Raw genomic sequence first — 15,299 nt, 5'->3', positions numbered from 1 at the left:
TTTGTAGGGTAGGGCTTGACACTTACCGTCATTTTGCATGATTGCACCTTCCCTATTTAGCCTCAAGTGCAGAAAACTAACTCACGGCACTCATATTTAGGCAAGTTCAGACAATCACTATGCACCTTCTCTTCTTCTCTCATCTGACAAACTGCATCAGAACTGATGTCACTCAACAGCTCTAGCTGTCTTACCTTTAAGCATGATCCTTCCGAGATAATTTGACGGCGCTAACCGCCAAACCATTATGCTTAAGATGTAGTACGATGGCCGGACGTGGGAGTGGAACTAAGACATTCCAAACGTGCAAAACTGCTATCGTGAAGCCAAACTTAAAGATCCTGTAACAGTCATCTGGACTTGCAAGTATAGTCACAAAAAACCCCAGCTACTGTCTATGACCAACCACTGATGTTCTGTGCTTACCCAAGCCTGAAATGCTGCTTCTATAAAACAGATAACTGATTGTGGTATCACAAATCTGCATCCCACTGATCTGATAAACAACCTAAACAACCATGCTGCAGTTCTATAGAAGGACAGAAGATAAGTATAAGATCGGTACACCATAAACCTCAAACCAATCGTGTGCATTTAGAGCAACCCTCAAAAACCACTCCTGACCAACACAGGTTCACATTGGTGCAAAACGTTGGTGCTGAGTCGGGTTACTAGTTACAAAAGTCACTAAATGCTCCTTGCCTTGCCTTAAACTATTTGAGATGAAGAGATTTGGGATAATTTATTACCCCCCAGTCAGAAGACTTTACGCATCTCCTTCATGTCTCTGCCAGTGTGGAGAGAGTTGTAATAGGACGATTGTTTTGTGCTCGACCCATTTTGTCTGCTACTGGAGCTGTGAAGAAGGAAGAACACGGTGGTGTCTCAGACCGTCTTCTTCCCGCTCTTCCTCAACCAGGAGCCAGCCTCGCCTTCCTTGCCGTCACCTCCATCGACCGCTACTTCAACGTGGTGCATCCTGGGAGGAAGAACCTCCTGAAAGCCCTGAAAAGGTCTCTTCAGATCTCCATCCTGATCTGGCTCCTGCTGCTCCTTCTGACCAGGGTAAAAGACCAGTTGATCCCGGGATCAGCTCACGTTTATTGGGGATTTTGTCACCTGGAAAACCAATAAACACTTTGCATCCAACCTTTATTGTCATTCAATTTCACTTAACAGTAAGATTTCAATTTCAATTCAATTTATTTGATCAAGAGGGACAGTGTACATTCATGAACATCAAAATGTTAATGTACCCAAATATAGCGAAAAGGATAGTTTCCGTTGGCAGTCCCCCTGCCAGAGTGAAAAAAGGCTATACAATAGTGATGGGTCGTTCGCGAACGATCCGGCTCTAAGAGCCGGCTCTTGAAGGTGAACGTCGGGAGCTGGCTTGCATATCTGAAGAGCCGACTCTATTTTTAATAGATTAATACAGCCTATAAAAACTAAATGATTATGAAATAATGAATTTTAATTGTATTTAAAATAATTGACTAATTCAAAGAACAACGAAAAAATACTTGTAGGCTTTAAGGCGCACACGATCATCGTCTGTTCCTGTCAATCCTGCATGAGGGAGGGCGGAGCCAACTCACACAGTCAGAGAGTAGTCAAAACTCGGAGGAGAGCCATGACAAATCAATGCATTTTTTAAGATATGTGGTTACGGTCGAGTATGATTTCATAATTTAATCAAATTGTTTTCACACCTATCATAGTCAAATTCATAGAATCAGAATCAGAATGGGATTTATTCGCCATGAAAGTTTGCACAGACAAGGAATTTGCTTTGGCAGGAAGGTGCATACAATAAAGATATACCTCAAATTTAAATATGTGGACTAATATAACTAAGGGTACATAAACTAGCAGTACTAAGTGGGATTAGAATATAATTAAATATTCAATAAAATAAAATATAAGTTGCCGTAAATTACAATATAAAAATACAAATATTACAAAAAATACAAATGTACAAGATACCATGTTGTAATGCAGTGCAAAAAGCAGTGTGTTTTGAGCAAGAAGTCATTAGAGTCAGTGTGGTCCCTTGGCCTTATTGAAGAGGCCAACAGCGTAAGGGAAGAAACTGTTTTTGTGGCGTGAGGTATTGGTCCTGATGGACCGCAGCCTTCTGCCAGAGGGGAGTGACTGAAACAGGGAGTGTCCAGGGTGGGAGGAGTCGGCCACAATCTTCCTCGCTCGCCTCAGGGTCCTCGAGGTGTGCAGGTCCTCGAGGGTAGGCAGATTGCAGCCAATCACCTTCTCAGCAGTACGGATGATACGCTGCAGTCTGCTCTTGTCCTTGGCAGTGGCAGCAGCGTACCAGACGGTGATGGAGGAGGTGAGGATGGACTCAATGATGGCTGAGTAGAAGTGCACCATCATTGTCTTTGGCAGGTTGAACATCCTCTGTTGTGCTTTCTTGATGAGGGAGCTGATGTTCAGTTCCCACTTGAGGTCCTGGGAGAGGATAGTGCCCAGGAAGCGGAAGGACTCCACAGTGTTGACTGGGGAGTCACACAGGGTGATGGGGTTGAGTGGGGCTGTGTTCCTCCTGAAGTCCACAACCATCTCCACTGTCTTGAGAGCATTGAGCTCTAAGTTGTTCTAGCTGCACCAGGTCACCAGGTTGGCCGCTTCCCACCTATAATCAGACTCGTCTCCACCAGAGATGAGCCCAATAAGGGTTGTGTCGTCCGCAAACTTCAGGAGTTTGACGGACGGATGACTGGAGGTGCAACTGTTGGTGTACAGAGAGAAGAGCAGAGGAGAAAGGACGCAGCCCTGAGGTGATCCGGTGCTGATGGACCGGGAGTCAGAGACTTGTGTTCCCAGCTTTAAGCACTGCTTCCTGACAGACAGGAAGTCTGTGATCCACCTGCAGGTGGAATCAGGCATGTTCAGCTGGGAAAGCTTGTCCTGAAGCAGGGCGGGGATGATGGTATTGAAGGCAGAGCTGAAGTCTACAAACAGGATCCTGGCATAGGATGCTGGGGAGTCCAGGTGCTGTAGGGTGAAGTGGAGGGCCATGTTAACTGCATCGTCCACAGACCTGTTGGCTCTGTAGGCAAACTGCAGGGGGTCCAGTGAGGGTCTGTGATGGATTTAAGGTGTGCCAGCACCAGGCGCTCGAAAGACTTCATTACCACAGAGGTCAGGGCGACGGGTCTGTAGTCATTAGGTCCTGTTGGCCTTGGCTTTTTGGGCACAGGGATGATGGTGGAGGACTTGAGACAGGCTGGCACATGGCATGTCTCAAGGGAGGTGTTAAAGATGTAGGTAAACACCGGAGACAGCTGGTCAGCGCAGTGCTTGAGGGTGGCTGGAGAGACAGAGTCCGGCCCAGCTGCTTTGTGGGGATTCTGCCTCTTGAAAAATAGTTAAACCATGTATTTTTTAAAGAGCCGTTAGGGAGCCAAAAGAGCCGGCTCTTTTTAGTGAGCTGAGCCATACGAGCCGGCTCACGAAAAAGAGCCAGAATGCCCATCACTACTATACAACCTAACAAAAAAAAGGCATTAAGTTACCATTAAGATAAGAATAAAATGTTGTTTCAGTAGGCTCAGGATAGTGCAGGGATGTGCTTACCCGTACATAAATAGGTATATACACTATGTATCAAAACTATGTCTAAAATATATATTGCATATATTACAGCCAGTTATATGTATTAAGCTATGTATAAAAAATGCTAGTAAAATGATGTATGACTAAATGTAAATGTATACAAATGCTAACCAACTATATTACACAGTCCAGCGAAGCAGTCCTGAAGGATATGTGAAGGGGGATTATTAGTTCAGCAGTCGTATGGCTTGTGGGATAAAGCTGTCACGACCCCATCCCCTTGAGCTTGTTTTCCCTGTCTGTCTGGTTTGTTCTGTGTTTTGTGTTACGTTCCTGAACGTACCCCGTTCCGGTTGCCGGGCAACGAATCTGCTCTCACCTGTTCCTCTTCAGCAATAAACACACCTGGTCCTGATCATCATCACTACACTACTTAAGCTGTGGCCTGACATCCAGTCCGTGCCGGATCGTTAGCTGTACTCATACGTTATGCTTGCGTGTCAGCCTTTATAATTCTACTAGTCAGTCTGTTCGCTTTGTTAATCTTTTGCTTGTTTTTCTGATCGGATTCCTGTTCCTATATTTTTTCAGTACCTTCACCCTGGAATTCTCTTCACTCCCACCTGGCCACCAGTAACCGTTGACCTGCACGTTGGTCACCACCATCAGCCTCCCATCGCCCGTACTCACCTGTCTACACGTCTGGCAATACCCCTTCAGTCATTTTTGTATCACCAATAAATACCGCCTTTTTGTTCACCACCTACCTTGTCCAGGTCTGCGTTCGGGTTCAGTCACTGGGGACTGTGACAAAAGCTGTTGTAAAACCTGGCTGTTCTGCATAGAAGGCTGCGGAACCTCTTTTCCAGAGTTCAGCAGTGAGAACAGTCCATGGTGCGGGTGGGAGGTGTGCTTGGCGATATTGTGAGCCCTGGTCAGACAGCGTTTCTTTGCAATATATTTAGACTGTTCCTTTAAAGATGACATCAAACGAGTTCACGAGAACACGAGAATGGAAAAAAATGCAGATTGAAACCAAGCCTCGGTTTCGATTGCCTCACTGAGCACTTTCCATAGAAATGAACGAGGTGACAACTTTACCGAGCTTTGACGCTTGGTCTACTTAATATCAGGTCTATGCTCTGGCTGAGGTCAGGTTCCCCCTTTACATGTACTGAGGGTGGTTCTGCAGGCAGGTGATGAGCTTCTGCACCGCTCTGCCCTCAAAGCAGATCTGAAACACAGCTGCAAACAGTGGGTACCTGAGAGGCAGATACACGTGGCACCAGGTTGTAAACAGATGCAGGGATGTAGCAGTTGAAGGCAGCCGAAGATAACACAAGGGTTAATAAATCACATTGTTTTGGCTCCTGAAAAAAAGGACTCAGGCCAATATTAACTAATGTTAATACTAATGCTAGTGTTAATGTTAATGCTGATGTTAATGCTGATGTTAATGCTAATGTGAATGTTTACACTCAAAGAGAGGACTGTGGACACCACATCTCTTTAAACACATGGCCATTTAGTTCATTCTTCGCCCCTGTTTTGGTCAGAATTCAATTTAAACACATGATGGAAGCTCCCAGAGCGAGTCGAGAGACTGTGTTACATGTATAACCTCAGAAAAAAAACATTTAAAAGAAATGGAAAGAAATTAAAAGCCAAAGAGAGCCTTACCAATGGTGGTCTCACAGAACTTCTCATCTGCGACCTCGCTGGCGATAATGGCCCCCATCAACATGTTGACTTTTATCTCCAGTTTCTCTCTGATGATGTCAGAGATGAGCTTTAGACCCTCTGGACCCTTGTAGATGCTCTGGATGGGGAACAGAGGAACAGATTTGTTTTGTTTTTCCCTCACTTCCTTTCTTGTGTCTCTGCACAATTTGTGGGATGACTGTCAACAATGAACATAAGTGAAATAACTATTACTATAGTTAAATAATTGTTTTTATGCTACAATTTAACTATCAACTATGTTTTCTATGATGAAAACAATCTAGTGTTCTCTCACCATTTGTCTGAGTCTGCCACATAGCATCTGCCTAAGCCTAAGTTGGATGGATGGATGGAAGTATGGATGGATGGAAGGATGGATGGAAGGACAGATAAGTAGATGGTGGAGTGCTGCTTTGCCAGGAACGTTTCCCAAACTTCATAGCAAATATAAAGATGTTGACAAGAAAAATACATGTCTTCTCTGGAGGAGAGAATCCCTCACTGAATTGCTCTTCCCAAGGTCTTCCATTTTTTCTCAGTTATCTTGGATGTTTTTCCTTGTCTTCCTTGAAGGTTTAGTTTGCTAATAAGTGCCAATATGTGAGCCCTCTGTGCTAATGCTTACAAAAAGTAAAGGAAAAAAAGGGAAAAGGGAAAATAAGTTGAGCCGCCTGTTTGTGTGTGTGTTCCATTTGATGACTTAACCAACAAAGTTCACCCCCAGGGAGCAGACCACATGGTCCTGAAAAAGAAAAGAGTTTGCCCCATATTTATTGGGTGGATATAATACTGTCTGTCTTAAATGGAAAAAAGAGCCACTAGTGGCCACAACATTAAATATACTGTTCTGCTTTGGTGGGACACAATTCACAACAGGTGGAGGACAATTCTCAGTTTATGGAACCAACCCACAGTTAATCATCCACACAGTTGATTTGGTTGCATTTTTATGAGAGGCCATATAATCACAGGTCATATTTTATAAGGTGTAGGATTGTAGAGCTTAGCTTGGCACCGATTGTACATTTGTACCCTGTATGTCATGTTGAAGTATCTAACATTACTGTAAAACAAAACGAAATCATTGTGATCTGAAGGTCATATTTAAAACTATAAATGATCTAATAACATCCTAAGAGCTCTAGTCTCAGAAATCCAAGTAAGCAAATATGTCATCTATATCATCCAAGTTGATGCTCCTTCTCACTTCTGCTGCTATGAGACATACTATATCATTTTATTTTGACTAATTATCCAGTGGGTCCACAAAATACAATAATGTAGTTTTCTTTCTGCTTCTGTTTGCTTTCTGCGAACACCGACCTATTTCATAATCAGAGTCTAGTTTCAGGGTGTGCTCTCCTCCACGTTGTGATTGGTTCCTGACAGGTCCTTGGTAGGGCTTGTTTCACTGTCAAGACCCGGCTGACTTAGTTCCTTAGCTTCTTCTGAACACTGGAGTCCATGAATAACATGCAGATAAATCATTCATTTCTAAATTCCTAAAAGAGAGATTTCTCTGTAGTTAACCTTTCAATATATTCTGAAAATACTACAATAGATGTATGTCTACAAGTCTTAGACATCATTTATAGAAACAGGCAAGGTTTACTGAAAACCAGGGCAGTTTGTTTGGTAAATGTAGTGCCATTTACTTTATCCAGTTCCAAACAGCACACAATACAACAATACAACAGACTGCAAGTCTGGGGGATTGTAGACAGGTTTTGATTTCTAGGTAGACATTTACATATCCATATCATATCCTTATAAATTACTGTAGGTCATTTTCAGGGCTCATTGATTATTTCTTTAATTATTATTATTCATTTATTTTTTATTTGACGTGACAAGGTTCCTTTAATTATTTCATGCAAAAAACCCACACCAGAGTTGCTTTGATCTACTAGGCCCACTATGATGTCATAAGTAAAACCATAGAAATCGGAATGGACTGGAATGGAATTCTGACACAAGACACATACAAGTTACTAATCAGTCAGATGCGTTTGAACACTTGATGAACATGTTTTTGGAGATGGTGAAATGATCAGGACTTGAAAATGATTCTCAGCAAGATGCTACCCAAGTTTGGGTGCAAACGTATACACCCTTTAGTGTGGAGTGCCGGAGTGGCCTTAACAGCAGTTGGGGCTGTTTATATCTATCAGTGGTACTGCAGACCCACACCTGAGGAAGGTATGAAGATAACTGTGTTAAAAATTTCTTTCTAGTGAACTAATGATATACAGCTCACATGACTTGGGAAACATTCAATTTATAACCCTAATAAATCCACAACAGGAAAGTATTTATTTTCTTGAAGGTATAGGTTATTATACAACATACTTCTGTGTCAATTGTACACCTAAAGTGTTAATGTGACTTTCCAAGATGTCGATATAGTCTCAATTAAAACTACAATTCAACTATGACTTTGAGCCCACTGTATATTGGTTTACTTCATTACTAACACTGTGTTTGTTCTTTAATCCTCCTCAAGAGGATCTTCCCATTACTTCTGATTATCAGGACGTCTCAACAGCTGAAACACCTCAAGTAAAGATAAATTTTTGCTTTCACACAATTCCCTACTTTGAAAATGACATTTAGAAACTTGAATGGCAGTGTTAGGTCATAACTTTCCATGTTCTATGTGTCCTGGCAGGCTCTTAACGAGGAGAATGGCAAGCTCATGCTTTTTATGTACAGCCCACTGTACTGTGGCCCTGTCACCATCTACAGGGTGAGAATCCAGTCCCTTCATCTAATCATCTGATAACAGATGTAGATTTTTTTCTGAAGGCTTGACTTGAACAGAATCTGTGTTTTCTGTGTTATAGGGGGTCAGTGAGACAAGCGGACAGCTGCTTCCATGGAGATACAGTCCTTTATACTGTGGGCCAGTGGTTCTGTTCTCTGTAAGCAACACTGCATGTTTCAATACAATTAACACATTTACAGAAATGAAGGATTGAACTCTCGGCATGTGGCTTTTTCTGAATGAAATGTTGTATCCATTCCCTTGTTGTTTACTGTTATAGGGGGTCAGTGAGACAAGCGGACAGCTGCTTCCATGGAGATACAGTCCTTTATACTGTGGGCCAGTGGTTCTGTTCTCTGTAAGCAACACTATTTGCATGTTTCAATTCAATTAACACATTTATAGAAATTAAGGATTGAACTCTCAGCATTTGGCTTTTTCTGAATGAAATGTTGTATCCATTCCCTTTTTGTTTACTGTTATAGGAGGTCAGTGAGACAAGCGGACAGCTGCTTCCATGGAGATACAGTCCTTTATACTGTGGACCAGTGGTTCTGTTCTCTGTAAGCAACACTGCATGTTTCAATACAATTAACACATTTACAGAAATGAAGGATTGCACTTTTAACTCTCAGCATGTGGCTTTTCTGAATGATGTATCCATTTCCTCCCAATCCCCAATGTTGTTGTGTGTCCAGGAAGCCAGTGAGGATGAGCAGCAGCTGTTGCCATGGAGACCCTTGTACTGTGGGCCTGTGGTCCTGTTCCAGGTCACTATTATCTTCTCAATACAACCACTCAAAAGCTGTCTGATAGAAAACAAGTACAGAAAGTAGATTTTGAGAGTACACTCATTTAATCAGAGCCTTTTCAGCTAAATCATGTCTGATACTGATTGTAAAAGAGTGACTTGTTAACTTGAGTGATCGATGTCTGCAGGGCCTTCCAGAGTCTGGTCCACTGGTGCTGGGAGACGACTGTAACCAGTTTACATTTCAGTTCTCTTTCAGGACCCACTTTGAGGTCAGTGTGAATGGGATCTCATCACTATGGCTACTAAAATGACAGTATGATAGGGATGAATGTTGTCAACAGTTTATTAAGAAGGAGAGGTTGATAGACTCATTGAAGAACATCCCTAACGTAAATGCATGCAGACATGTGACCTGACTCAGCTGTGTTTGGACTGTGTAGCAATTCTTGGTGAAGACTCATCATATATGGATGACCCGATGCCCAACCACTCAACTGTGGTGGAGTGATCTGGTTGAGAGGACCAGAGTGGATCACCAGGTAATGTGTTTGCTTGTTATTAACGTTATACTCTGTCATAGCAACCCATAGAACATTCATTTTCAAAAAAGTTGTCAAGAAAGTAGAACTTAATGTTCAACTTTTTCATTGGTGAAGGGTGCTCCAGTTTACAAATCTGTCACCAAGTACATCACAGGAGTTAAGGTAAGTTATTCCTTCATTTATTACATTTATATATGCATGAATATTATAAATACATGTTATTGTATTATTATGACAAGATAATCCTTATTAAAGTGTTATTTTCTTCTTGACTGTAGCTGGTAGGAGCTGCTGTAGAGAAATACATGTCTTCCAGCTGCAAGCAAAACACCCACTTCACCCAGTTTGATGGCTTTCTGGTGAGTTGCTGTTAAACTTGAACAATACTTTCTGTTCGATCCCTGAACAAGTCTGTTTCTAAATGAGTGTTCTTGTATTCAAAACAGGAGCAGAGAGTGACATGGGAACATTCAGGGGTTTATGTGGATCCCTGTGGCCAAGTGTTTCCTTCCAGCCGGACCAACACTCAGAGCTTCTACTCCCATCTTCCCGGACACACCCACGGCCATGGTAACAGCCACGACTCCCAGCATGCCTCTGGACCAGGCCATGCCAGCGGGTCTGGACACAGACACAACCATGCCCACGGCCACCAGCACTCCCAGGGAGCCAGCAGTGGCCCCAGGAACACCCCCAGACCAGGCCATGCCCCTGGCCCCAGACATCACCACAGCCACAGTCATGCTGGGCGGGCTAGCAGCCACAACCATGGCCCTCCTTCCCCCCCAGAGCATCCCTTCCAGCCCCAGGTACAATCAGATCCTTCCCTCTCTGACTGTAGAATCATAAGTCCTTTATCTTGATAAAGATTTGAGACATCCGACAGTATGTTGATATGGTTGAGGGGATTAGACCTTCTGGAAGTTTGAAGGTGGGGGAGGACTACTTATCTTGTCCACTATTGTGCAGCAGGAGCCTGAGGAGGAGGAGAGGGTTCAGAAGGAGGAGTCTGGATATGAACACGCTGAGGGGGAGGAGTCGCATCAGGCTCCGCCCCCTGGGAACAGAGATGCTTCCCGCCTCATGTTAGTCCAAATACACTTGCACTTTATTGCACCATATGTTCATAATAGATTCAGATGCCATTTTGAAAGCACAACATGAACTGAGAGGTTTGTTGTGGTGGTTACAGGACATATCTACAGGAGAAACAGGTCCAGGACTTGACCAATAAAATTGTGGGCATTCGTGAGGCATTTCATGTGAGTTTATCGATCTAATGTATGGAAGCATGCAGGAACATACAGAAATCAATATCCAGAAATCTAGATTTTCAACTTGAGATGACCTTGTGTTACAGTCACTCCTGACCCAGGACACCACAAAAAACTTCCTGCTAGTTGCAGGAAGGATGATTCTTTCAGGGCTGGTCCAGCTCAACCAGGCGGTAAGGACCAGGCGTCTTAGAACAACAGAGACTTTGATAGCCCTTTGATGAACGTAATGATTATATTGTTGTCTCTGATCTAGGATGTTAGTTCCATCAGCACATCGTTCAACCGCCTGGTGAGCTACATTGAAGATCCCGCCCACAGGGCTGGGATAGAGAGGGAGCTGGCCTCTATTAATGTAAGTGATGACATTGATAAAAATAACTGCATTTTACATATTGATTTATCATGTTTAATTAAACGTCAATAAGGTACATTCTGCTCAGACATTGTTGGGCATTGCTTTGAGCAGCCCATTTCAGCTTTGCCTGTGTTTGGTTCCTGCAGATCCATCACACCAACTTCCTGGATATTGTGTATGATTTCATCATCCTGGGAGTGATGAAAAACAATGCTGCCTTGCCTCCACAAAACGTAAGTTGTACTGAGAAAAGAGAAAAGCTTTGAAGACTTTAGAGTTTTAAGATGTTGAATAATTCATTGTAACTTTGCTAATGGCAAACTTCTGACCCCAAGAAGCAGGAACAGGGATTTCTTGATCACCTTTTCAAGGTGCTGGAGCCAATCCTAACTCCTCCAACTGGATGGCAGCCCTGTGCCAAAATGTTCCAGGAAGTCCTTCAGGTACACAAATGTATAACCTGTCTCATGGTCAAGCTGGTTTTGATTAATTTTATGGTCTGGATCTATGTGTCGAATAACGTCTCATTGTGTTTCACTGATCTCAGGTCCAGCTAATGAAGTTGCTAGACAGCATCTTAGATCTGGACGAGTCCACCTTCAGCCAAGCTGACGTCCTATCAGCTGTGCTCTTCAGCCGGCTGGAGGGAATCATCCAGGAGCTGCTGGGAGATCTGGATGGCTGCTGACTTTCACAGCCAGACCTCCCCACTGTAACATTTCTATTCACATCTAGAAGTCTTATTCATTTACGTAATAAACCGCATACCCTCGTCCCTTTTTTGCCATTCTGTTACATTATTTGCAATAAGCACGTAGGAGAATGTTCAAGATATGAGTGGTTACTTTCTATCATTTCTTTTTTATTTGGTGTTTGGAGGCCACCACGGTCCACCTTTAGCTCAGGTAGCGGCTAGCTTGAGTCGGACACCAGGACAGCCTGGCGCTGGCTGAAAGACTGGCATGGCTGAGCTGACAGAGTTATGAAGTAAACCTCACAGAAATATCTGCAAATGCATTGTGCAGTACTCATTACTGAGCAGTAGAATGTATTTTATTTCACAGTAATAGGTCATGGCTTCTCAATGGGGATCAAGAATCCAAATTAATTACAGTTACCAACGGGATTGTATCTTTTTATTATTATTTTTTACTACCTGTTTGAAGTCAGACAAAACCCATGCCAATCCATAAACAACATCACTCAGTAGTCAATAGTACCAAAATTACAAAATGTCTAAACACCATCGACATTCAGTTGGTCATTGAGGGTCCAGTCTTCTCTGCCTGTGTGCTGTGTTTAGTGTGTGCTGTGTGCAGTGTGTGTGCTGGGTGCAGTGTGTGTGCTGTGTGTAGTGTGTGTGCTGTGTGTAGTGTGTGTGCTGTGTGTAGTGTGTGTGCTGTGTGTAGTGTGTGTGCTGTGTGCAGTGTGTGTGCTGTGTTTAGTGTTTGTGCTGGGTGCAGTGTGTGTGCTGTGTGCAGTGTGTGTGCTGGGTGCAGTGTCCTCTGCACTGGGCGTGGGGCTCCTGTACTCCCCATACTCCACAGTGAAACACAGGCTCACAGACAGCAGCAGGGCTGACAGCAGGATGTACAGCTTCACGTCCACACACAGGAAGCGGCTGGAGGAGAAGGCCATCACGTACCCGACTGCCTCCCAGAGTCGGTAGTTAGCAAACGCTGCCTCCTTGTGGCCGTGAAAGAGAACTCCATAGAGGACTGGAGACAGAGAACACGATGGTTATGGCCTGATGTTATCCCAACAAATCCTCAAAGCAGTGTTATAGTTTAGTGTCATAGGTTGCCTTTTAAGTGCCGATCATCAAGGTGAAAGTTTGTGTGTATGGAGTGTGTGTAGATAAAGTCTTCTGTTCCTCTCACCCTTGGTCTGAGTCTGCCACACAGCGTCTGCCAGGCCCCAGAGAGCAGGAAACACAAAGAAGACAGGAAGCTGGTCTGGGTGAGGCTTCCAGAACAACAGAGCCAGGATACAGGACAGGTTGGTGACAGCAGCTGGAGGAGAGGAGAGCAGGGGCGGATCTAGAGATTTTCATTCGGGGTGGCAATGTGGTGGCAGAAGGAAGTTGTTGGGTGGCCTCCTAAAAAAATCCAAAGTAGGGGGGTACAGTACTCCCTATGGTAAATGATTAGGCTATAACATTGTAGTGTAAGACCAGACCTACTCACACATTAACTTTCACCTACTACAGATATCACCACCCCCCCACCCCCATCCAACGCCTTCGCCTGCTTGTTTCACCAGGGTGGCTGGCGGGTCTGTGTCCAGCGCCTACCATGGCTGCAGGTCCAGATGCTGCTTGTCTACCCCCCCCCCCCCCCCCAACTCCCCGTTGCAAGTCACGTGTTTTTGTAAATGTTGTTGTGCTTATGTGCTGAGGTTTTTGTCTGTTCCCACACTGTACTCCTCTAGGAGCATTGTCTGGGTGTTGCCTTTTGCTCTCCTCCTCTCTCCTCATGTTATGCTGTATTTTTCTAGTTGGCGCCGAAAATGGCTGCCTAGGTAGGCTCTCCTGCCAAAGTAAATTCATTGTCTGTGCAAACTTTCATGGCGAATAAAAACCAATTCTGATTCTGATTCTAAATTAAACAGTAACATTAATATTATTTATTGAAATGTTCTGTAATGTACAAATAATATTTTCCATGGGAAGATTGAGGTTCATGTTGTTTAATTGTTAATTTTCACAATGTATGCTTCATGTTTGGCTACCCGCAATGTTTGGGGCTATCTCGTTGTTATGATCAGTGACCTATGCACTTTTGTAAAGCTCTCTCTTGGAAGTTGCTTGGATAAAAGCGTCTGCTAAATGCATGAAAAAAAAAAAAAAGAAAAAAAAAAAAAAAAGATTGGGGTGGCAGTATTTTTTACTGGGGTGGCAGCTGCCACCCCTTGCCACCCCTTAGATCCGCCACGGCCCACCTCATCTCTCGGCTCCCCTCTTACACAGGGAAGGGACTTATCCCCACGCACTACACCACTCCCTTCCCATCAAGCTAATTGCCAGGTAATTGGCAATTAGATTCGCAGCGTTTGTAGCCCATAGCAATGCCCCCATAACAGACACATTCAACACATAAAAGTCCAGCACATAATACACATGGCATTTACACTAAATCATTACAGTACACTTGACATGTGCTTTCTGCTTGTGTGATTTTCAGTGAACGATATATTGCCATAGTCTTGAGCCATACACTGCCTTTAGATGATTAAACTAATTGATCATTGTCTTGTGACTTGTGAGTGAGATGGCAGTACTTAGTTTATCCAGTTGGACAGGCATACCTGCTGCCTGCTGGGCTGGACTTGTCATTCAGCTTTTGACCAATAGGTGTGTGATTTGACATGCAGGGCTGGAGGGTCAAATAATGAAGGTGGGCCTTAGCATTGTGTGTGTGTTTGTGGAGTCTGTCTATCCATAGATCTTTTATCGCTCCCTTGGGAGGGGGGCGGGGGGGGGGGGGGGGGGGGCATGAGCTTCAGTGCCCAGGGGCCCTTTGGGGTTCTAATCTGGCCTTGTCTATATCTTTCTCTCTGTGCCCCTGACCCCACAGATATAGAGAACACTGTTGCTCTGCTCTAAATTTTACATACTTTAGCACCTTAAGATTAGTGAGACTTTGTACCTTTAGTATAGGTAGACCACTTATTTAAGATTAGGTTAAGATTCCTATATGTTGAATGTATACACCTTCCTGCCAAAGTAAATTCCTTGTCTATGCAAACTTTCATGGCAACTAAAACCCAGTCTGATTCTGATTCTGAAAAGCGTCATGTTTGATGGTTTTCATTGCACTCAGGTGTAAAAATTAATGATTGATTTGGTGCCATCTGATAAGTGAGAACACTCTGTACTTCTGTACTGTACTCTGTACAGTTCTTGCACAAACTTGAGTCTACTTTCTCTTTCACTTCAGACACCGTCCCCTTTCCTTAGTCATCTGCTTGGTTTAGACTGTGCGGTGTGGATATACGTAAGTTAAGAGTTGATTGGAAATGTAATTCATTGTTAGCCAGAATAACCAATTAATAAAACAATAATAATAATAATAATAATATCAACACAGTACAAGATGTTTGATCTTAAGTAGCCTTTAGATTAAGATGTGTTATTCATTCCAAGTACATGGCTACGTATGTTAGCTTGGCACCATGTTAACATGTCTTATGTTATATATTTGGGCAAGTTTAATATATATTTATAGACCTTACTCCGTTCTCTCCAGGAGTATTGAGAGGAGAAGGACATTAAGTTGAGGAGTAACAATGGCTTCATGTTCTATGCAGTATA

At 43.4% G+C, this 15,299-nt stretch overlaps 1 long non-coding RNA gene across 1 annotated transcript; it reads left to right on the top strand.

Annotated features, from left to right (window-relative positions):
* The first annotated feature begins 10,562 nt into the window (after positions 1-10,562).
* LOC136947180 (uncharacterized) lies at positions 10,563-10,983 on the top strand. The gene is made up of 3 exons (XR_010877003.1): positions 10,563-10,617; positions 10,716-10,802; positions 10,886-10,983. It is a non-coding gene; the product is annotated as an uncharacterized lncRNA (long non-coding RNA).
* Positions 10,984-15,299: the final 4,316 nt, after the last annotated feature.

The sequence above is a fragment of the Osmerus mordax genome, chromosome 8, assembly GCF_038355195.1.
Source record: "Osmerus mordax isolate fOsmMor3 chromosome 8, fOsmMor3.pri, whole genome shotgun sequence".
Classification (NCBI taxonomy): Eukaryota; Metazoa; Chordata; class Actinopteri; order Osmeriformes; family Osmeridae; genus Osmerus; species Osmerus mordax.
Note: the sequence above shows the minus strand (reverse complement) of the source record. Positions and strands in the feature narration are given on the sequence as shown.